This window comes from Anser anser (assembly GCF_964211835.1).
Source record: "Anser anser genome assembly, chromosome: 7".
Classification (NCBI taxonomy): domain Eukaryota; kingdom Metazoa; phylum Chordata; class Aves; order Anseriformes; family Anatidae; genus Anser; species Anser anser.
Window position 1 is genome coordinate 14,600,872 of NC_139727.1, and position 23,551 is coordinate 14,624,422.

General features: G+C 42.2%; 1 protein-coding gene across 5 annotated transcripts in view; it reads left to right on the forward strand.

Moving 5' to 3' along the window:
- The window catches only part of LOC310902998 (uncharacterized protein), a 409,793-nt gene that overhangs the window by 29,426 nt on the left and 356,816 nt on the right, over positions 1 to 23,551 (forward strand). The gene's annotated exons all lie outside the window — the stretch shown is intronic.

Genomic DNA, 23,551 nt, shown 5'->3' on the forward strand with positions numbered 1-23,551 from the left:
CAACCACGTTGTCAAATTCTCCAGCCCCCTGGTTTGCTGGGCTCACTTCTAAGCTTTCTCTAAGTGGAACTTTCAAGTTCCTGATGGAAGAAAAACCCCAGCAGCTTTTAGCTGTCTTTTTGGCAGCTTCCATCAACATTTCTGACTTAATTTCACAGCTTCCAGCTGTCTACTTGGCACCAGCTTTAGGGAGCTGAGCTAGCACTAATGCTGGCCCCACTGGTGTGTGTGCCTTTGTTTGGGCTGCGATGGCTGGTGTGATGCTGGTGGTGCTTTTGGTGCGGAAAAGGAGCGTTCCCACAAACGCAGAAGTAAGATGGGAGTCAGTTGGCACACTCACCTCATCCTACTGTAAAGAAGCTCAAGTTTCCTGAAGGCTGGCTCCAAAATGACAGCCGTTCCGTTGCACGCATCAGTATGAAAGTCAGCAGTAAAGACTGTAAAGTAACAAAAGTCCATAGTGAAGCTGTCATACTGTGAAGACCAAACCAGTAACCCAGGTGAGGAGTACTTGTTCTACTAGCCTTAAGTTAGTGGAGAGAAAACACATCAGTTAGCATTTAGAGGGTGACAATATTCCTATTTATATTGATTGCATGCTTATCTGGGAATTACAGCAGAAAATTCACCTTAAAGGGGATTTGGGAGAATGTCTGTCGGAAAAAAACAGTTCCGTTTATCTACGCGCTTCTCTGAAAATAAACACCTGAACTCCCTATTTCTTAAACTTGTATTCTCTTTTTCAATTCTGCCATTTGTGAAAACTGAACAACATTTTTCTTGTTCAGTCAAAAGGACTTTCTAGAGGAAGGAAATGTTAAGAAATGTCTCAAGTGGAATACCAGCAGGATTTCTTGCAAACAGGGACAGGGCTTCTGTTAGGCATAGCAGAAGCCTGGCCATTTCACTCTCCCATGGTTTAATAGAGGGCTAGGACTTACCTGAAGCTGAATCAGAACTGGATTACCCCAAACCAGGAAACAAGATTTGTATTTGTCTCAATAGGTACCTTGTGATACAGCACAGGGGAGACAAAAACACAGAAATGCGCTTATGGTATTTTATATGCGGAAGGAAGAAGAAAAGCAAGCTGAGAAAGAACCAGATATTTCCAGATAATGGAAATATCCAGTCGTGATCTTACTGTTTGCAGTAGGGTAAACTGCAGATACTCTGAACAAATATAAATGTCAAAAGCCTGTGGGAGAGATGAGATCACCCAAAGGTTAGGTAGAAAAACAAAGCAGCTTCAGTGTATTTAAATAAGTGGTCCTTGTATTGAATGTTAAAACATTTCCCTCCTGTCAGTTCAGTGCTAAATGGAAACTATAAAATCGAATGCTAAAGTGAAACAGAGCAAATATGTGTTTGGCTGCCTACATATTGCTGACAACGGGCCGTGGTGAAGACTGAAGTGGTTTGGTGGGTATCAGCAGGCTTCTGCATTCCTACAGTTAATGAGCTGTTGGATTGTTGTAAGGTGCATAAACACCCCCTAGTGCTGTATCTATATTACCAAGGTATCTAGGTCAATAAGAGATAGGGAATGATAAAATCGGAATGAAGGTATGGAACTTGGAAACGGGGATGTACATTATGGAGGTTTTGTGCATTTACTCTCCTGCTTACATAAAATGGAGATGATTTATTATGGAGTCCAAAAATGCCATTAGTATGCTGCATTTGAAATGCAGACCCTAATCTTTCTTACTGTTGTCCTGTGTGAGGAATTTTAATTATTCTCTAAGGTTTAAAGGAAAAATACCCCCTGGATAAAAAGAAATAATACTGTAGTAAACAGCTTTTCTGAAATGTAAGCTTTCAGAAGTAACGAAAGAGAAAATGTGGAAATGTTAGAGCAACACTCATTTTTTTACTACATTACCTTGTGTAAAGGGTATACAAGAGCTGTTAATATTTTATTACAGAGATCTGTAACTGTGTTTGCAGTTGACTGATCTGACTGTATGCTAAGAATTATGTTGACAAACAGGCATTTCTCAAGTATACTACTGGCTTTTTTGTTTGTTTTAATGGCCAATTATTTAGCAGTATCAAGTAACCCAGTGTTCTGCTATGCAGTATTTCTTTTTCACATCATGTGTTTTTATGCACACATTCTGTGTGGTGGGATGCTCATAACAGGGAAACCTGCAGGAAACACACGACTTGCTCTGATCCTCCGCTGGTACCCCTCTCAGCCATGATGGTGTATAGACGTATGGTGTATAGGTGAGAGAAGAGGTGATATTTGCTAAGAATAATTATGGTGGTGCAACTTTAAAAAATTTATTATTAACTGAGTGTACCATACATGCATTTTTTTTAAATGTTAATAGTTTTCACTGTTTTGAGCTATCTTCTAAGCAATTGTCTCGTTCCAAAAATTTCCTCAAACAAGACTTTGATAACTTTCATTTCTTCCTTCTTAAATGTCAATATAGGAAAAAAAAATGGTATTTTTCAATTTCTACTTATACTTTAGCATTCAATCCCAAGCCCTTGGGATACAGTTAATTTCTCTGGCTCTGTATCACTGCTTTTCCAAGGATGAGAGTACTAGATGGCTTATTTGAAAAACAGCAGCTGACAGCTGCACTTAGTTTCAGACAGTGCTAACTTCTGTTCCTGTTACTTGAGTCTGCTGAAGATTCATTTGATATCGAAGACCTAATTCTAGTACAGTCTTGTATTTTTAAGGTTTAGACTGTGCTGAAGCAGAGACTGTCACGTATATAACAAGTTATTCTGATAATAGCGGAGGGAAACTAATTTGAAGGAAATGCCACAAGTACATGATATACCTAAATATACTTGTATTAAATTGACTCTGATTGTTAGAGGTTTCAAATGGGAAGGAAATACCACAAGCTCAGCAAAAACAGTTATATGCATATTTTCCACAGGGACCATCGTGGAAAAATTGGAATAGAGTTTTATGTTCAGATACCTTTAATATTATGCTGATTCTTCTCTGTCAATGTTGAACCACTCTTCTTTCATGGAGATGAGAAGGTTGAGTGCTCTTCTCTTGCATAGTTCTTTTTTCTCAGTCCCTATTATATTCCCCAAAATGAATCTTGGTACTGTGATAACATTGCTCGGAGCTCAGAGGTGAATTTTATTTTTGTTCTTAGTCATCAGGCTGTCTTAAAATACTCAGGATGTGGAGACAAATGCCTGTCACAAGCAACAAATGTGATGTTAAGAGACCTCGATCCTGCACTGATCCCAGATAAATTCCTTCTACCAGCAGGTTCAGCGGAGGATAGTGAGTGGCCCTTACATAAGCGAGGGTGTCAGGAGGTCTCTATTTTGTTTTAAAATCTGTCTCCTTGCCCATAGGCTCATGGAAGAAAGAAAAGTCAGGGTCTGAGTAAAGGCAGCAGCAACCCTTTGTGCCCAGCGCGACACAGTAAAGCAATTTAGGCCCAAATCTGCAAAGAATTTTCATGGCAATAAGATAGGGAGAGATGCATTGTGGGGCAACAGTAGTCCTATGTCTCCCTTCTCTGCTTCTAAATCGGGGGAAACAGCACTTCCTTACCTATAGTTCCACCTTTCCTGGGAGTAAAGACATAAAAAGCATTACAGGTTGCGTAGTGCTTGAATGCTAGAAAACGTGGCTTCTCCGTGTGCCACTGATGTATTTATAATACCGTGGTTGCTGTTATGTGGGAGTTCCTTCTTGTCACGTACCTCTTGAAGCTTGGGCTCTACACAGAAGGCAGTATTTACCATTGGTTAAGAGTTGCTCTGACATGATGGAAAACAGCCAAGCACCCTATTAGACCAAGACAGAATGAAGGCAGCTGCTGGCGCCGCACGTTTCAAGGGCACCACGTGCATCTTGTCATGGAAATGTAATCTAATGCTGTGACGCTGCTTTCCTTCAGGCTGTCTTAAATGTCGTGGGGGCAGCACTTTTTTACTATTAGAGAAATACTGTTTTCTTTTACTTCATGTTTTGCAGTGTATGTTCCACTGTTCTCTGCAGAAAATTAGTAAGGATGTGTACAAGAGAATCTAGATTAGTATCTGGGTGGGAGATGGGTTTTGGACCTGTCAAGAAGCAGCTTGCAGCGTCCATGGCAGGCAGGGAGATGGGTTTATATTTTTAGTGAGTGTTAACGGTAGGAGAAATTTTCCTGAGTGCAGTTTTGGTGTTCTGGTGCTTGGCAGAGTCTGAGTGAGCCAAGGGCCTGTCCTGGGAGCTGGGCTCCTTCTAGGGCCATCCCCGGCCAGAGCTTGGGCACTGGAGGGATCAGGAGCACCGGCACCTGAGTTGCTGCACAGAGTCTGCCGGTGTCTCCCTTGATTGCACCCTGGTGAGGAAGGGTAGCACTTCCCAATGCTGCTGCAATGGGGCTTAGATGTGGAGGAGCCCAGGGGTATCCTTCCTGCCATCCTGCAGGGCTGGTGGAAGGACTGTATGCCTCAGGCTCTTGCCACATCCTCCATCAGGATGAATGCTGTGGCCAAAAAGGGTGACACACTTAACATGAGGCTAAAACCATGGTGTATGTGCAGTGCACTCAGTACTCACTGTACAGTTTCTTTCTTTTTTTTTTTTTTTCATTTTTTTCATATTGTGCAAGTTACCAAAACATCCTGGAGCCCACCTACGACTCCAGCCCAGAATGGATTGTTTTCATCACTTTTTTCTATTTTTCCTTCCTGCTGAGTTTGTTCTTCTACACTTGAGCGAAGCAGACATGTACCTTCCTCCCCTGGCATAATGCAGCATGGCTCAGCAATACTGAACAAATAAGTCTGTGAAAATAGGAAAATTTGATAGAACTATTTTAAAAAAAATGTTTCCATGCAAGTGTATCTTATACTCTCTCTTCATCTGAGTGAATACAACTCACATAAATGACCTTCAACATAAAGTGGAAGTGAACATTGGTTACTTTAGGCATGGAATTGCTCATTTTTAACTTGATACTGGTGTATCAAATTGCATGCAGTTTGAGTTTTGATAAGGTATTTGTTTTTCCTTTAGACTGTAAATGAAGCACGGTTTTCAGACACTATTAACTCTTTTAAAAACAATTCTCTGAATTTCGTGCTTTTGAAGCATGGCAGAGAATTTCTTCTGAAAGTAGCTGCCACATAATACTTGCTTACAGAAATCAAGTGATACATTGGGAAGTTAAAATAACAGTGTAACACAGAGAGGCAGGACTTCATATTTTTCTAACCTCTCTTCACTTAACATTGCCAGTAACAACTCTTCTTTCTCTCGGGAGTACATTTCACAGTGACCTCGTGACATCACATTTTTTTCTGGGCTGCCACAAAGAAAATGGATGACCTGATGGAGGTGCTCCAGAACCTCTACAAATGAAATACTGTCCAGACACACTTCTTGTTGTTATCTCCCTTTCTTCTCCACTGCCTGCCATCCATGCTGTACTCATGCATGAATTACCAGTACAATGGTTTGCAAAAATATTGGCTGTTACAGAATAGCCTTAGTTAGTAAGCAGAGCCACAAGGCCCGAGAGAACTGGGATTTTTCCTCTTCTTCTCTGTAGTGTTGATAAGTTATCGATTCCAATTCGTGTGTTTTAAGGTGATTTTCTGTGGGTGTTTTTCATGCATTGGTCTGAGCTGCTATCCTGAGGCCAACAATTTCTTGCTTTCCCATCTGTCAGTGTCAGTAGCCATAAAGATAGTTTCCCGGGCAGCTATTGGCACAGGCCATGGCGGCAGATGTGGGGGGGCCTGCTGCGTCCCCTGGGGTGCATCCTTCCCTCTGCTTGAACGATTACAGCCGCGGAGGCCGTTCTTGCACGCCGCCTGCAAATGCCATCTGACCTTGCCTGCAGGATGTCTGCAAATAGGTTGGGCTTGAGTCTTCTCAGATGGCCTTTGGCTTGCCCACTCTGTCATTTCCTTCATCAGCAGGCTGCCGCATTCCCCTGTAATGCTCTGCTATGCTGACTTTTCAGGACGTGGCCCAAAGCATACGTATACTCCTCTCAGCATCTCCTGTTCAAATTGGGTGAAGCAGGGCTTTCTGCCCATGAGCTGTCTCCTGGTCAGGGCAGCACAGGAAAATACTTGCCACAGAAAGCTCTTCTGGTGCTAAGCTAGCAGAGTTGAAGGTCCTTCCTTGCCACCTCTAGGCTTGCTGCTACTTCCGGCATTGCAAAGGGGTAAATCACTTTGTGCTTGCACATGTCTAATACCCATATCCTGCACCATGGAGAACCCCCAAAGAAGTAGCCTGGGTGCTGAGCCACTTCAAAAGAGCAGCTTCTCTTCAGAGAGAGGTTTCCACAGCTTTCCGCTTGCCTCACGGCTCTAAGCAGTACATTTCTTGGCTGGTAAGCCCTTTTGCTTTTTACAGTTGTGGAGTCCACCCCAAAGGCTGAGATCCAGGAGGAACCTACGTGTGGCAATATTGGCATGCAGAGACAGAGCAGACCTCCTTCCTATATCCTCCTGAAGATGCAACAACAAAATACCCTCACCCAGCAGAGATGTGTTTTTGTGTCACCTCTTAGGAAAGCCGCTCCCTGCAAAGGTTGCAACTGTAATGTATTTAGTGCTCTGAGTTTTTCTGTAGTGTACAGAGAATGTAATAGTGCCGGGGAGGTATCACTGCAATGAATGTGGAAGTAGTGCCTGGCCTCTGTGCTGAGCAGCTGAATTTTCAGTCCTGCAGCCGGCCAGTGGGATAGCTTAAAAAAAAAAAAAAAAAAGTGGGGTTGTGCGAAGTGATTTCTCCTATCTTAAATCAATAAAAACTTGATGCTTCCTTAACTGATTTAGTTAATATTTTCTCAGCTGTACACCAGAGTGCAAGTGATCAGAATCTTGTTCCTCTGAATTGGGAAGTGGAGTGTCTCAGCAGCAAACCTTGCTAGCTATACAGTTCACATAGACCATTTTTGACACAGTAACGTAGAGGCAAAAGGTACTTCCATATACGTTGCTATATCCTGACTCATCCGTGCTTGTTCTCCTTGTAGTTGCACTACGTCATTTTTGTAGAAGTATTATAGCTGAAGGATTTACACTCAGTTCCACAAGTTCTTTGAATATTCTTATAAGAAAAGGTTTCTCTACAAGAAAATAGAGAGAAAAATATTACCAGTCTGGAGCTGACACAGAGATGGGGCACTCCAACTGGAGTGCCTGCTTTCAAGAGGGTTTTCTATAAATTCTGCCCTGTTCCTGATGAACAGACCATTTCTGTTGTCAGTCTCAAACCGTACACTTGTCAGACGTGATGAAGGCAGAGGAATACACACAGTGTGCGTTAGCTGATTGCACATTGTCTGGAGCTGTAGAATTTTCCTACACTGTTATTGCTTTCTGGTGATTTATTTGTGCAATTTCTTGAGGAAAGTCATCTGCAGGTTTCAAAATGCATAGTGTTATGGTCTTAGGGATTTATTCTTCATGTGTAAATGGGGACTATCAGTGTCATCTGTGAAACTACACTAAGATAGTATGGAAAGATAATCAAGACCACTTTTTGAATATGGACCTCAGCAGAATGACTGCAGGTTTTTATTAACATGCCTAGGGTATAATAATGTGACTGGAGAGCTGTCGATAGTCTAAGTAGCAGCACTACTTTTGGATAAAAAATACTGAACATTAGGGGCAGCAAACAGGTTTTAGCAGTGTAGTGTGTAAAACTTCCCCATATCTTTTGAAAGTAAACGTCTGCTTTCGTGCTAAGTACTGTCTTTTTCATCCTCTATAGGAAATATTTCAACTCTCATGGAAATTAGTAAGAAAGAAAATTACAATTTCTTAATCATTTTCACCACCAGAGGAAGGAGATGAGTTTTTATTTTAAGACTATTCTGACTGTAATTGAACCAGGGTAATTACTGTGCAAACAATACCTAGTTTTCTCATAGCTTCAGGAAATTTGTGGTTTCATGAATTGTTTGCTTATTTATTTTCTGCTGCTTTTAAATCACTGGTTAGACAAAGTCAGGGCAGGCTTGCCTTGATGAATCCGTAGATAATTTGGACAGCACATTCAATATGCAGAATGCTGAGGTCCTGGCTGTAGGAAAGGCTGGGCAGTTTAAGGTGGCAGCTTGTCACTCTTAGTTTGTTACTTGGCTGTGAGAAATAACCACCTTCCTCCTGGCTGATGTGGTAGAGCAGGCCCCGTGGCACATACTTCTTGTGTTGGCTGGAAGAGACCACAAAGCATTTGCTGTATTAATGTGTTTTCATTACACTGAAATTGCTTGCACTGGCCTTAAAATCTTTCCTCAAAACTGAAAGTGACTTGTAGTCCAGCTTGTATATTGGTGAAACCCTAGAGTCACTGCACTTGTATCTGGGCTGTAGGGTTGAACCTGTTTCTGGGTGTGTAACAACAACGCTTAATGTGAAGAAAAAAGTCTTTCCATCTGTAGGACATGTCTTTAGGTAAAGAGAGTGTATTCATCAGGGTCACATGGACACATTAGAAGTTATTTCTTTTCACTTTCAGTCCATAGTCCAGAAATGGAGTACTGTGACATAGGGAAGCAAATTCCCGTAGTTTTCTGAAATGGTTGTTTGAATTCAATTTATCTTAGGAGTCCAGCTGCAAGCTCTGCCCTTGAGCTGCTGGCAAGGCTGTTGTGGGGAGCAGCTCCTGTGGCTAACAAGACCCTGGCTGTCTGTACTGGCTCCTTCTTAAAAACAAAACCCACATGAAACATGCTGCAGCTGTGGCTGACACGGCATGTTTTATTTACAGCAGGAAGGAGAAATACCCATGTCACATTTGGTCTGACTACCTCAAATCACCCCCGCCTGTGTTTTTTTTTTTGTTTTATTGGTCATGGAAGTGTGGTCTCTTACTGTTTTGTCATTGTTGCTCTGTAAATTACTGAATAGTGCCACGTTTCATCAGTTCAGAGCCAGGCAGTTGTTGCAGTTATAGTAAGCATGTATTCTGCACTTTCATACCCTTTACTTTCAAGCTAGAGATTGTATTTTTTTTTTTTTTGCTGATCTTAAAAAAATGTCAGAGGCGTGTGGGATTCTTTGTATGCTGAATGCATGACTTTTGACCCAGGTAGCAAATGCAAATGGAAATGCGGTATTTATAAAGGCATTAACTGCTGAAGTAGCAGTGCTGAAGCCCAGTTTGGGGTCACGGTATAACTGCAGGAAGCAGAAGCCCCTGGAGAGCTCTGTCACTTACTGTTGAGTACCTGAAACTAAACAAAGCCCAAGTAACTTACACTTAGTGCTACTTAATATTTCCCTTTGCTCCATCTGGCAAATTATTTTTTTACTCTGAGGGATTTCTGAACTGCTGTAAAGTGAGAAGAAGAAATAGCTTTACTTTATAAAAGCAGAAGGTGTAAGCATCCTTCAGTTTTTCACTGCTTTATTGAACAAGAGCTTTCTGCTCTTCAGAGTTTACTCAGATACCTGTACTTTCTCATCTGAGGTCTTTCTGTTAGCCTACAGGAAAGGACAACGCTTTGGACTCCTACTTCACCGACTGGTGCAACCAGAGGTCTTTTAAACATCAGGGAAAGTGCATTGTGTCCACTGTTAGCATCTTCTAGTGCTGGGCTTTGTGCTTGTGTGTTCTTCTTGGATATGAGGTGTGCTTTGGCTCTGTACCTCTGTACCTCTGTCACTGTTTTCTACACCTGATATCCCTCTCTGTTTTCCCAAGGTGAGAAATTTTTTCCTTACACATTCCCAGGCGTGCTGATCCCCAGCTCAGCTTGTCTGTAGTGAATCAATATTTGAGAGAGACAAAGCAAATGCCATCCTACATTATGTGTGTGCTGAACAGAGAGAAAGAAGCAGTATTCTCCATGTGTGTATTAACTGAAAGCACAGCCTTTCCAGCTGGTTGAAATCCCATCTCAAATGAGGAACAGACTACTTAGAAACTGTCTGCATCAAAAGTACTTCCTGGTGACATGGCCCTTCCCTGGGGACCTAGCTTGATCCATCCTGACAATCAGCAGAGCTGCAGGTATTGGCAGGGAGAGCTCAGCATTTTCCCTGATTGATCGAGTGACTAAGTTTCAGTCTACCTGTGCCATCAGCAGTCTCTGTCCTCTTTACTGTAGCAACTGTAAGCTTACTTTTTTGAGTGACTAGATAACCCACTTCAAGACATTTTATATGGTCCATCAGGCCTCTCAGCTTGCAGTTCCTTCCTTACCCTTTCTTAACCAGTATCATTTTGCAGGCTCCTTCCCTTAAAATATGATCTCACCATAATCTCCTTCATCTTAAAATAAAACCAGCCATCCTCCAATCCATTTCCTCTCTCCAGCCCCTCTTCTTTCACCCTGAAGTTTAATGAACTGCTTTTTGGTGTCTTATTGTTGATACTCTCCAGCTAATTCTCACTGATGAACTGAAGCACTTTAACCAGTGACAGACCTTTGCTGGAGATCTAACTACATTTACCTTTTTTCCTGTAATGTCCTGTCTCTAGAAGTCTCATCTCTGGACTCAGATTCAGGGGATCTATGCATAGTCAACAAATACAAGCTAAGGTTGCACCATCTTGGACAACGCTTTGTGGAGACTTGGTTAACAAAACACAGTCTCTTGCCCTTTCCTCACTAAAGGTCAATTATTCTTTTTTTTTTTTTTTTTCCGAGGCACTTAGACAAGACCACCATCCTTGCAGTGGCCCAAGCTGCACTATGCATTGTTTTAGTGTGCCTATTGTTTTTTTCATCGTGCACCCAGGATGTCTGTATTGTGGTGTTTCATTCTGTGCACCATCTTTGTATCTGTACAACTGAAATTCTTACTCAGGTTTCATCAGCTCATGCTTACAGTTACCAAGGAGAACACTTAAGCTCCATTTATATCTGTTTACAAGACTGCCACTGAGATTAATTTCTGGCCTTGTTAATTTAAGCACTTTATCACTCTTTACATTTCTCCACTGGCTTGCTTTCTTCCCTCCTATATGCTATAATTCTTCATTTGGTAGGACCCTTCTAGGCCAACCCTATGAAACTAAGAAGCTGTTAAATCCTTTTTCTGCCCTGAGGACGGTGCCAATCTCTCACCTTCCTGTTTCACCTGACCTTATGTTGCTTGTCAGGGGGTAAAACCAGGAGGACAGCTCTGATGGGTTCTTCCTAGGCTAGCCTTGGAATTCCCCGTGGCAGTAATGCCTGTGTGAGGGGTGACAGCAGCGACCCGAGTCCACTGCCTTGTTTGAGCTTGTGTGCATGCCCCAGTGCTGCTGTCTTCTGGGAGGTGATATGTGAAGGGACAGAGCTATTGTGACATGAAAATGAAGCCCTGGTAGCAGTAGGATACTGTAATATGAAACTCAGCTCTGGCGAGGCCTCACCCAGAGTGCTGTGTCCAGCTCTGGGCTCCACAGTGCAAGAGGGACATGGAGCTCCTCGAGCGAGTCCAGCAGAGGGCTACAGAGTTGATGACAGGACTGGAGCCTCTCTTATACGAGGAGAGGCTGAGAGAGCTGGGCCTGGTTAGCATGAAGAAGAGAAGGCTGAGAGGAAATCTTACCAATGTATACAAATATCTGAAGGGAGGGTGTCGAGGGGATGGAGCCGGTCTCTTTTCAGTGGTGCCCAGCAACAGGACGAGAGGCAAGGGGCACAAACTGAAGCACAGGAGGTTCTGGCTGAATATGAGCAAACTTTTCTTTATTGTGAGGGTGACGGAGCATTGGAACAGGTTATCCAGAGGCTGTGGAGTCTCCTTTTCTGCAGATATTCAAAACCTGCCTGGATGCCATCCTGTGCGATGTGCACTAGGTGACCCTGCTTGGCGGGGGGTTGGACCAGATGATCTCCAGAGGTCCCTTCCGACCCCAACCATTTTGTGATGCTGTGAATAATGCAGCTTGCTTCCTGTGAAGATTCTGGGTTAGCTGTGTGCACAAGCTCTTTCCATGCAAGTTGTTCAGACTGAAAGTATCTACATTTTGTAAATGTAATTCTATAAATTAAATCGTCTTCCCAGATCACACTTTCTTTCTATTGTTATTTGAGGGCATATGGTAGCATTCTGTAAAATGTCGCCTTAATTGCCTTCTGGATCTACCCTATAAATCCTGACAAATGCATTTAAAAGCAAAAACAAAGGCGTATTTTTCTTCTGTTAGAGAGAGCTCAGCAAACTGGCTGTACTTTTTCCATGGGGCCTTGCAAAACAGTGTTATGTCAGGAAGAATAATGCTATTTAATTTATGAACCATTAATATTTATTGCACATGCAATCACTGGCATTTTGTGTGTGAGAGCGGGGCAGCAGCTAATAAAATTGGGAAGAGGTTATATGTTTACCAGTGCTACCCAGATGATTCATGTGGAATAATTTTTTTGATGAATTTATTTCCTTGTGTTGACAAATTTCCTGATAGTAGCAAATGAGGATTTTTAAAACTTATTTGCTAGCTCAAAATGAATTGCTCAATAATTACTGCAGCTAATTAAACCCCTTTATTTTTAGGGCTTTTTAATTGTGTTGAAGAAGACTTGCTTATACTACTGTATAATTAAGCAACCAGATTTTAGTCGTCTTTCTGATTTCAGATCTGCCTATTTCTCACAAAGATCATGACTGGGGACCTGATATACTGGATTTTCAATAAGCACGCTCAGTGACCCAAGTGTATAATGCTGCTGCCCCAAGCTGCATGTTTGATTCTTCAGTATGAGGAGTTGGTGTTGCAAAAACTTGTACTAGTGCTTAGCTTTGCAGTGAGTCCCTCTGCAAACCATATGTGAAATACTGGCCCAGGAATGGGGTCTGGTGCCACAGTATCATCCTTTGAAGACACGAGGATTAATTTCAGGGTATAAATAAGGTATATTTGTAAGTCTTTGAAGAACAGATTGTCTGAAAATCACCTGTAGCAAGCTTTTAAAAATCAGGTTGTGCAGGTTTCTATTGATGTGTGCCTGTTCTTTTTGGATCCTTATTGGGAACAGTATTCTCTTGCTTCAGGTTCTGCTTGCAATATAGGTTTTATTTCCCTAAGTATTACGTGTATTTTACTTCAAAATAGCTCCTTCCAAGAAGGTGCCAGGCAATAAATTCATGTGGGAGATGTTGATATAAACTTAAGAGTATGGTTGACAGCCGTGAACAAAGGATGGGGATTCTAAACACGTCTGGTTTTTTTTTTTTTTTTTTTTATAATATTGTGATACTTGCTTCTGTAGCAGTGTGAAGTTTGGCTGTATTGTGAAAGTGATTGTTAGAGAAATGGCATGCCTAACGTGCCAATACAAACACAAGTTTGTTTCCAGTACAAATTGGAAACCTAGAAAGCAGCAATATTGCAACCAATTAACACTCAGAGTTAGCAGTGAGCTAGTCAGAGCTGAAGTGCTATGGCAAAACAATTCTGTCTGATACCAATGTAAGAACACAGAGATAATGGAAGCTTTCACTGCGTGCCTGTGTTATACAAAGGGATTAGTTGTGATTGAATCTAGGGTATTATTTTGATGAATTATTCCCAGTAAGGTATTCACAGAACAAGAGGAACTTGAAGAGTGGTGAAGTACAACGGAATGTTTTTATTAGCTGATTTGAGAAGATGTGATTTAGCTTTGTCTTCGAAATTGAACCGTTGGAGTCTAGGAGAGTGTAAATCACCATTCCAGCCGTGGCCCAGATGACAAGGTAGCAAGCAATCCTGTTGGGAGGAGCGCAGGCTAACCAGAAGACTGCTCCCATGCAGTTCTCTGCCACCTCAGTGCGGGTGTCACAGTAGACTGAGGTCCTCACACATTGAAAACCAGGTTCAAATATCTGTGGATAAGGGGAGACTAGTGCGTAGAAGCAAGGGAGTAAATTTTAACCACCGTTTGGGCTACAAATACGTTGTCCCCAACAAAGCACATTAGGAATTTTGCCTGAATAAAGACAGCCAGAAAGTCTTGCGGTTTTTTTTCTTTTTTTTTGTTTTTCCCCAGCACAGTGGAGCTGGAACATGTTAGGTAAAAGCTGCTGTTGCGAACGACAGTAAACTTGAGCACACTTGGCCGGGCAGGTTCCCTCGCTCTGCTTTTAAAGTTGCACTGAAATCCCAGTAGTTATGAACTCTGTGTAGTCACTGTCCATGTCATCACATAAGTCAGAGCGTTTAACTGCAAGACGGTGTATATGCAAGGTATGCCAGCTACCAGAAGACATGTCACTTCCTTTTGTGCTGTGAAGCTGGTAGAGATTTTCTGTTAAGATTGAATAGGGAAAGCAGTTCAGTGCAGTTACTGGCAACTTCCTTGCTAATTTTTTCATGAGCTGATTTTTTCTCATGTGGACAAGCAAAAGCAACAGCGCTGCTTTGTTTGTTTCCATAATGATGCATCAAAACTGTGCATCAATGATGCACATCAAAATGATGCATCAAAGCTGTGCTTTTGAGTTGTGAAGGAAGATGAACATTAGTAAACAGGTCAAGAAACCCCACAACACAAAGGATTTTGTTATTCCTTCAACATTTGTCACCAGATGCTAGCCCTCCAATAAATCTTGCTTTGAGAAATAGTTTTTGAGTCTTGCTTAGATCTGACATCACTAAAAGTCCCTTGTGAACTCTGAAAAGGCAATCTCAATCCAGCTGCTGGTGTTTAGGGATACACAAAATGAAAAGTGCTATAGTGCTATAAATGACAGAATCTTTCTTCTAGCAGATTTGACAAACATGGGGGCTGAACCTGTGAATGATGGGAGCTTTTTTATTGACTTGCTAAAGCAATGGCTTTTGCAACTTGCACAGCTGAAATAAACAGTAAAAACGTGCCATGATGCAAGTTGCTGAGTGATCGCATATCCTTCCAATGAGCAGTAAATATCTTTTTGCTAACTAACCACTACATTCAAGAAGAACAAAATGTGGAAAAGATGCAGTAAACTTTAGAGTAAATCTGCTGCTGGGGTATTCAGCACCAGGATGCAATCTCTGTGTGACTTTGGGCAGGTTGCTTAGCTCAGGCACCTCAGTTTCTTCATCCAAAAGAGGTGGTTCATAAAATCCCTTACATCACTGTGTGAGAGATGATGCTTGTGTTGGATTATTTCTAGGAACTTGCTAATTACTGCTGTCTCAGTAGGATGATCTCTCCACTTGCCCACCAAAAAAAAAACCTTTCTACTTTTGCACAAACCCTAAATAGAAGTCAGGTGTTTATCACTCAGCATAAGTAATTTTTCTGTGGTAAGTGTTTCTGGTTTTTGATTTTTACTTTCCCAAAGTAAATGACCCTCTTAATTGGTTTAAATAAATTTAATAAATTTAATAAATTTAGGAACAGCGTTATCTGAGTAGTATAACTTACCATTGTAGTCACTAGCTTGTCAGCTTCTTGGAGAAGCAGTCCTCACTGTTTAATCTATACTCTGTTGAAAACAGAGGAAGTCTGACGCCAGGCGAGTTTCATAGGGGACCCATAATAATACCAGGGAGTATTGCAGGGCTGTAGTGCACTTATTGCTCCCAGACAGGTTGTGTTGCTCAGCGTTGGCTGAGCACAGTTTCGATGGAGATCAGGTCCCTGTGCAGCTGCTGGGAGTTTGGCGGCATGTGCTGCACCATGCATTGGTAGTGTGAGCCATCCATTCCCTCCCCATGCCTCTGGGTTTGGGCCATTTGTGTGCTGACAGCGGGGGCAGCCCTGCAGCTGTTAACTGGAAAACTTCAGTGTTAAAACTAGGATCTGCAGACTAAGGTAGGATTAAAATGGAAGGAAGTTGACAGCAGATGTGGCACTAAAGGTGTTTGCGAGATAACTAAGCATTTTAAGCAGGTATTGATCATCATGAGGGATTTCTTTCCATTCTGAAACCCTTCATTTTGTCTGGTTTGAATAGGTTTGAGTAATTAGGGTTGTAAAGGAAACAAGCAGCCTTGACTTGAGCATCTTTGGGAGCTGCCTGAGGCTGCGCACCTGCCCAGCTGCAGGACTTGGACAGCTTCTCCCCTGGGGCCTGATCCCTGATGCGCCTTGGCTGTCAGAGAAGGCCCTGCTTTTCAGTGTCAGTCCCTGTAAAACTTCTTTCTTGCGCTGGGAAATTGAAGGAATTGGTCTTGTTAGAGTCCCTGGGAGTGAGGGGAACACCCCAGCCACCTCTTTGGCCACTCGAAGAGCCTATGTTTGGGTGGGCTGGGGAACAGGGAGAAGAGGGCTGGTGTGAGCCCTCCTGTTACTGTGGTGAGTGAAATTCAGAAATAGCGGTGTGACAGCAAAGCCTTCAGCTGAGGAAGGTAAAAATTCCTCAGGCAAACATTAATCTTTCAAGGGTATGCACTCTATGGAAGCCAGGCAGAGAAATCCCCTTTCCTCTAGCAAAATAAATCCATTTTGAATAAAAAAAATCTGCACTTAAACCTTGAAAACACAATCCTTGGTATTTTTTGAAAAAAGCCAGTTGCTCCTACACACATGCCTTTCTAGCTAGAACTGGGGCACAAAAAAGATTAAGTCTCATTATTCTGCAAATCTCTAAATATATTAACTGGTTACAATACATAGACGTTAGGTCAGTGTACAGAAAACAACACAACAAACAAACTGCAGTGTTCCTATTCAACAGATGCCCACGGCTGATGATCAGACAAAGTGATCTGAATCACTGACTGCTGATGGGCACGTTTAGCTCCAGCCAGAGCCCAAATTGCCTCTCACATTCACCCCACGAAGGTCCCAGCAATATAGAGCCTTAGCAATGAGTCTTTGCCTTTGATGCATTTTTTTCTGCTAAAAGGCTCATTATAAAGTGCTAGCTATGCAAATTTAACTTCTGCTCATTTTTTCTCCCCTTTTTTTTCTCTTAGTTTTCCAGGCCTTTTTAAAAATTCTCCTTTACTATTTTTAATATTTAAATTAATGCTTAAATGCTTAATGCAAATTAATGGTTAAATGATGTAGTTTGCTTTGTCCTGGTGAGACAGAATTCCTTGCCCAGCTGCAGTGGGGCACACAGGGATGGTGTGACCATCAGCAGGCAGAAGCTGGGACACCTCAGAACATGGCCATCCCCACGCATTGAGCTGTAGCAGTGAATTGCGGTCCCAGGACTGCGACTGCTTGACTGGCAGAGCTTGACTGGGCTGAGCATTGGAACCAGGGCAGAAAGCAGTGTGTAAACAGCACACACTAGCTTGGGCGCCTGTTTGTCATGTACATAACCGTGTTTTTGTCTCCTGAAGGAGAAGGAAAGAAATCCAACTGCTGAGCATGGAAAAAGGAGTGTAGAGACTGTGTGTGGAAAAGTGTCTGAATTTTGGTCCCAGCTGCAGGGACTGTGCTGCTCTCTAACAGCTTGTGCTCTGTCTTCTCGGAGAATAGGGGTACAATGAGAATATAAATAAAAGTTGGGCCGACTTTGCAACTATATTTTGAAAAAAAAAAACAAACGAAAAGTTTTTTTCAGGTTTAATCAAACTAAAAAAAAAAGTGGGCTGCTATGGAGAAAAAGGAGTGAGCAGTAATGTTGATGGATGTGCAGTCCCAGGCTAAATAGGTCCTTCACCACAGTTTGTCAGTTAAGAGATTAATTTTGTAGGAGCAAAAAAGGCCAAGTAGGTTGTGGAAGTGAACGCATGAAAATGTGAATAACAGCCCAGACAGGGAAGCCGTGAGGAAGGAAAGGAAAAGGTAAGATCTGGCAGCTTTTAAACAGAGCGGTCTGCTGGTCATGTAACTGACTTACTGGTCCTGGAGGAAATATTTACTCCAGTGTGGTCAAGGCTGGTCAGGTGTTATACAGCTGCAAAATGGTTAAAAATAAAACACCATAAAACAAAACTGTTGTGAAGCAGTGGAAGAGGGAGAGATGCGTGTAGCCAGGAATCACAGGTAGCTGGCAAGCCTGAGTATAGGAATGTTCTGGGAGAGTGAGCCAGTGATGGTCACAGCAAGCACTTTGGGGCAGCAGGAGCAGTGCTGAGACCCTGGAGTTATTTGCAGTTTCTTGTGGCCATGCTCTTGGTTTGGTTTCAAGAAGACAAACTGGTGTTGTGCTGATCTGCTGCAGAGGGGCTAGTGTTTGCTTCTGGCTCTTACCTACAGCAATGTCTAATCTTTTCTGCTAGGTGTTTCCCATCACTATTGACAGTTGGCAAGGCTTTACAAGAGTCCACATGCTGCTCTTTTAAGTTGAGGAGAATGTGTGTGGCTTGTTTTTTATCCTTAAAAAGTGTGCTTTTTGGTTTTATTGCTTACTTGCTTGTTCTGCATCACAGGAGAATTAACTGGAGCAGTTGGTTTAACTTCTTTATGCTGTGCACTCATTTGTATCCTTCCAGCATGTCCCTTCTGATTCATATTACTAAAATAAGCAGTCCCAGTTGTTCCTTTTTTTTTTTTTTTGGCAAATTCACTGGATGAGCCACGGTCCTTTGTGAAACTCCAGGGATAGTTCAGATAAATAGTACTTTTCTTTATATGCAGATCACTTTCTGGGATGTTAGTCTTGTTTATCTTTTTGTAAAATAGATTTTATTAAGAGGTCAAGTTTCACAAAGTTATCACTTAAAATTTTAAAGTGGAGAAAAAATAAAGGGAAAAAATGGACTGATCTGGAGAAACTGTGGAGCAGTCAGCCTGCTTTTCAGCCCTAGGAAAGGTTCTGGGACAAATCATTAAGCAGTCAATTTATCAGCTGCTGAAGATGATGAAGTGATTAAAAATATAAAACCACCACCCTATGGATTTGTGAAGAACAAATTATGTCAAACTAACTTGATTTCTTTCTCGGAAGGGGTAATAGTACACAGGGGAATATATAATTTGACTTCTGTTAAGCTTTTGACATTTTTCTCCTATCTATATATACAACACAAGGAAATATATCCAGCATGAAAACACTGCACACAAAGGATTAAAAGCCACTCAAAAGTAGTTGTAGTTTAGTGCCAGACTGAGAGGGTGTTTAAAGTGGGGCCAAACCACCCCATTTCTATTCTGCATTTTCATTGAGGACTTGGGTAATGAAATAGAGGTTAAATTGGTCAAATGCACAGAGGACATCAAGCTGTTATACTGTAAGGACAATAGAAGACAAAATTGGAATTTAAAAGGGCCTTCGTAATTTGAAAGAGAGTCCTAAATTAACAAGATCAGATTTTCAAAGCGCCCTGTACCTAGGAGGGATGAGGGACAAGCTCGAGTGAAAAAGGGAGAATAATAACTGCCCAGGCAGTGTGAACATCAGGAAAAGATCTTGGTGTGGATAGCAGATGAATATAGGTCAGCAATGTAGTGTTCTTGCAAAACCACATATTACATTGTGTAATAAGGTGGTGTGCAAATTGGAGGGAACTTGGGAAAAGTGACAAGCGTTTACAAAACATAGAATATAAGTACGTTTGGAAGAAGTGGTTATGCTTAATATAAAGGAAAGAAAATGGACTGGATAATGGTAGCCCAATTTGCAACATCTTTAGTGCAGAGGATTGCAACTCATTGTTCTTCCTTTATACTTGGGACAGAACAGCAAAGCAACGTTTAATGTTGAAGAAAAAATCAGGTTGAAGGTTAGGAAAAGCTTTCTAACTGGTAATGTAAAAAGGGAGCATCTTTCGGAAGGAGTCCTGATTTTTCTCTTCTCTGGAGGTGTTCAGGAGAAGGCTGGCCAGAAGTTCTGTAGAGATGGGAGTTGAGAGATACCCAACACCTCTGTTAGTACACCAGACCAGAAAGCAGGGTGCCTTGAGTACCGCCGATGTGACATGACTTTTCTATGACTATTCTTTCTCTCCATGACTATTCTGTCCCTCTACCCCATCAGTAAAAGTCAGTCTTCTTTTTAACCTTTTGAATACAATCAAAATCTGTTAAGACAGACTGAACTTCCTATATGGTTTTGTTAAGTCTATGTTTGTGTCTTCCTTTCCAGAACTGTTACTTCTGTGGTGCTCTGTTAGCTTTTCCCGTATTCTGTCTGAAACCTTGTTCACTTGCGGTCTCTTATCTGGGGGATGGCTGTTCCAGCTAGAACACTGAAACATGCTCAGGGTGAGGATTTGAACTGTTTGATTCCATATAATACCCACCACAGTTTTTAACTTGTGAGCTGGGACAAACGTTGTTAAAACCAGAGTGAGCAACTCTAGCATGCGAGCCGCTTTGTAGAGGGAATGGCAGAAATCTCCAAGTGGACTTCATCCAAAAGGGAGGGATGTTCAAGTCTTTAGTCATGCAATCAAACGGGGCTTTTGTTTTAATGTCAGCAAGGTTAAGATGAAGGGGTTATACCAAAATAACATGTGGGAGAAGTAGCAAGGTACAGCACAGAAATGGAGCATACCGAGGAGCAAAAACTAGAGGGATTTTGGGTTTGTGCCACTGAAGAAAGTCTGCTTTGTCTGATTTGGGGCTGGACAAGGCTTCACGCTGAGAGTAATGACAGGTTTTACTGTTTGATCCTGTGTTCATGGTAATAGAACTTCATACATCCTATATAAGTAAACATGATTTCATCAGAAAACTACCTGGCAACGTGGTGATATCCTCTTCCTAATCAAAATAACTGTCAGGATCCTGAGTTTTGATAAATTGCTTGAGTCAAAAATGAAGAAGTGTTACAAAACCTTAGTTCAAAAGAAATACAGCTCACATGAATAAAAAGTTAGCTGGTATCATTATTCCTTCCTCATGCTGATGACAGGTACTGCCTTTTTCTTAAACAGCATGTTCCCTTATTCCTTCCTCAGGCTGATGACAGATACTGCCTCCTTAAAAAGCATGCTCCAAACAAATAAGCAACCCACTACCCTTTTCTTGCTTTAATTTCCATGATCTTACATGAGTAAAGATGCAAACTTTTGCTTGAGGATCTGAATGTTTCTCATATGTCATTTATTTCCAACCAATGGAGAACAAAAAACCTGAAAATCGTTCATTCTTGTAAAGCATTGTCATGGAAGAGCACAGAGTTAAGGCAGTGTAAAATGATTTAAATCTTGGAGGTCCACTTGGAAGGCTTTGGCTTCCAAGCTGCTTTTTTCTTTTCTCTCTTTTTTCTTTTTTTCCCCTCTATAATGGAAAGGAACATAATGTTCTTGTAATGGAAGAAACAGATTTCTCCCATTGATCAGAATTCATTTTTTTTCTACACTGGAAAATTCGCTGTCTTCAGTAACACAATTAAAAGAATGTTGTTATCTTTAGAGTTTTAGTTTTCCTGCTTGATTTTTTTTCTGAGTGCTGTCTTGTGGACAGATCACTCTGTAACATGAACCAACACCTTCTACCATGAGCTACAATAATTTTGTTGTTCAGTGAATGTTGGATTTTTTTTTTTTAAACTCTAGATAGGTCTTGTTTTGTGCATTGTATTACAGAATTGAACACTGATGTGGTGTTTTGAGAAAGTGATTTAGAACAGCTGTTGTGTTTGAAGGACCACAGAGCCATTGTGGTGGTTTTACTCAGGTGGGCGGCCGAGCTCCACCACAAACACTCTCTCACTCCCCCTCCTCAAAGAGAAACAGGGAGAAAATACGATGGAAAGGGCTCAAGGGTTGAGATAAGGACAGGGAGATCGCACAGTAATTATCATGATGGGCAAAACAGACTCAGCGTAGGGAGATAGTAAGATTTATTACCTATTACTAACAAGCTAGAGAAGTGAGAAAGGAAAGAAACCAAAAGCACCTTCCCCCCCCCCGCCCCCATCCACCCTCTTCCACCTCCTCCCCCGCCCTGAGCAGCGCAGGGGAACGGGGGAATGGGGGTTATGGTCAGTCTATAGCGCTTCTTCTCCGCCGCTCCTTCTCGGTCACTCTCGTCCCCTGTGCTGTGGGGTCCCTCCCACGGGATGCAGTCCTTGCCGAACTGATCCGGCATGGGCTGCCCACAGGCAGCAGCCCTTCAAGAACTGCTCCAGATCTGGGTCCATACCACGGGGTCCATCCCTCAGGAGCAAACTGCTCCTGGATCCCCCACGGGCAGCAGCTCCTGCCAGGTCACCTGCTCCTGCGTGGTCTCCTCTCCACGGGCTACAGGTCTGGCCCAGAATCTGCTCCGGCAGGGGTCTTCCACAGGCCGCAGCCTCCGTCAGTGCAGGTCCACCTGCTCCACCGTGGTCTCCTCCGCGGGCTGCAGTGTGGAACCCTGCTCCACCGTGGTACTCCATGGGCTGCAGGGGGACAGCCTGCTTCACCATGGTCCTCAGAACAGGTCGCAGGGGACTTCTGCTCTGGCGCCTGGAGCACCTCTCCCCCTCCTTCTTCACTGACCTTGGCACCTGCAAGGCTGTTGCAAGGCTGTTCCTCACTCCTCTCTCTCTCCCAGCTGCTGTATGGTGCAGTGTTTTTTTTTCCCCTGACTTAAATATGCTCTCATAGAGGCGCAAACAACATCACTTATTGGCTCAGCTCTGGTCAGCAGTGGGGCCCTTACCAAACATGGGGCAGCTTCTAGATTCCTCTCACAGAAGCCACCCCTATGGCCCCCTGCTACCAAAACCTTGCCATGTAAATCCACTACAGCCATCTGAAGACCTTTGCTGCACCATGTGATCATCTGAGCGTTTCCGAAGTGAGGGATAAAATATTTTCATTTGTAGTAAAGGGTAAAAGACATCAATTATGTTTTCTATACTAGTAACGCCTAATGCAGAACATGTCCTGATGTGAGTAAAGTGGTGGTTCTGCTCTTTGAGAAACAGCATAGAGAATAAGGAAAAAAGAAAAAGAAAAACCTGACCTTTTGCCAATGATAATGCATTCATGGTTCTGTTTGTACAGCTTAAAATGCAGTGACTTTATGAAATCCTTTCATATGAGTGACACATGTCAGATGAAGCTCTTAAGGGATATTTGGCATCATATATACCACAATTACATGTTTGATTGTGCAGAATATAGTATGAAATGATGACAGTGGCATCTATTAGTGTTGAAAGTTTTACAGATTTTCTAGAGCTGTCATCCTGTGGTGTCCTAAGTCTTTTGTCTTCGGTTCCCTTTCTGACTATCATAAATGGTCCTTTTAGCTTCACTCCTTGGATGTCTGTTTTCAAGTTGTATAGTGAATGTAATATTAAATCATAAAGCTCTGTATATGGTTCCCATATGGCCAGTAAAATCTCAGGCTACCATATTTGACCTACAGGCATTTAGAACTGACTTGTGCATTTCTGTACCAGCTGCTGATCACAGGCAACCAGCAGCAGTATCTTCCTGTCCTACCAGCTAATGTAATACAGTTTGCTCTCATGTTCATGAGTGTGCCAGAAACAGGTATCAGCACCAGAATTCACGTGACCTTTTCGCATCTCTGTGATTAAATGTTTTTCTGTTCAGCAAAGAAACCTTAAAGGCCAGACTGATTTACCACTATGCCATAAAATGACAATTATTAGTGTGTGAAAAAATGTCGTAACTAAAATAAAATCGAAGAACATACCTCTTAATTTTTGAGGGAAAGATGTAAGCGTGCATATATGGATTTGTATATCAGAAGATAAATCTGAAGCAATCCTTCGCAGAGTTGCTGATGTTTGCTTTGTCTTCTGTCATCATCATTTGCTATTTACATTTTAAACAACTGCATAAGTATTTGTCATTTTCCAGTATGCTGTGAAATACAAT